Source organism: Marmota marmota, unplaced genomic scaffold (genome assembly GCF_001458135.2).
Source record: "Marmota marmota marmota unplaced genomic scaffold, marMar, whole genome shotgun sequence".
Classification (NCBI taxonomy): domain Eukaryota; kingdom Metazoa; phylum Chordata; class Mammalia; order Rodentia; family Sciuridae; genus Marmota; species Marmota marmota.
In genome coordinates this window covers 5912014-5913027 of record NW_026000211.1, presented here as the reverse complement: position 1 = coordinate 5913027, position 1014 = coordinate 5912014, and the positions used below count along the sequence as shown (strand labels likewise).

Sequence of the window (1014 nt, the reverse complement as noted above, 5' to 3'; positions counted from 1 at the left end):
CAATGCAGGTAATGTCAGTCTTACCCAACATTACACTTACTAATGATACGAAGGGCACACAGGCAGAGGAGATATGGACTTGGCATTCCTCTCTGGATGGGTCATTAGAGGCTACTTCCTAACTGTCCATTTGTCCACACTAGGATGCAATTTGGTTTCTGAGAATCACTAACAAATGACGCAGAACATAATAGCTCAGAAGCCTTTTACATTTGGGCTTTGTGTTACCTATTATGGCCATTAACAAACGACCTTATGTAAAACATGGCCGAAAACACTGTCTCTGGGTGAGAAATCCAGTGGGCTCAGCTAATTTCTCTGCTGTGGTTGCTACAATGCTGAAAGTTTGAGGTTCTGCTCCCAGACTCAGTTAGGCTTTTGTGAGTTCAAGCTGGTTATAGGAATGCAGTCTGTTTTTCTGCTGGCGAGCCCATTATTAGCTTAAATCTTCAAAGTCATTTGAAGGACAGTGGGTTGAATCTGCTTGTGCCTTATTTTGTTTGAACTTCTATTTTTTCCACATAATTTTTATTGGTGTGTTATAGTTGTGATGGGATTTATTTTTGCATATTTGTACATGCACAAAATATAGCAATATAATTTGGCCATTAAAAATATGGAATGCTTCATGAATTTGCATGCCATTCTTGCCTAGGGGCCATTGCTAATCCTCTCTATATTTTTCCAGTGCTGCAGAAACAAGCACTGTGCCTCATTTTTCCTGCCTCTCTCTTGCTGTATCTTTCTTTCTTTTTCTTTTTTTTAGTTGTTGATGGACCTTTATTTTATTTATTTTATTTTTATATGTGGTGCTGAGAATTGAACCCAGTAGCTTTCTTTCCCTTGTTCTGAAACCAGTAAAGTTTCTCTTCTAAGATTCCATGTGATTAGATTGGGTCTGCCAGGCCATTTCAGGGTGATCTCCTTATCTTAGATATCACATTTGCAAAGTCCTTTTTGTCATCAAAGATAACATATCTACTGCTGATAAGTCTGGTAATTAGGGTGTGAACA

At 38.5% G+C, this 1014-nt stretch overlaps 1 non-coding gene across 1 annotated transcript; it reads right to left on the bottom strand.

Moving 5' to 3' along the window:
• Positions 1-610: 610 nt before the first annotated feature.
• On the bottom strand, positions 611-714 carry LOC125612904. Its single transcript, XR_007343391.1, has one exon. It is a non-coding gene; the product is annotated as a U6 spliceosomal RNA (small nuclear RNA).
• Between the last annotated feature and the right edge of the window lie 300 nt (positions 715-1014).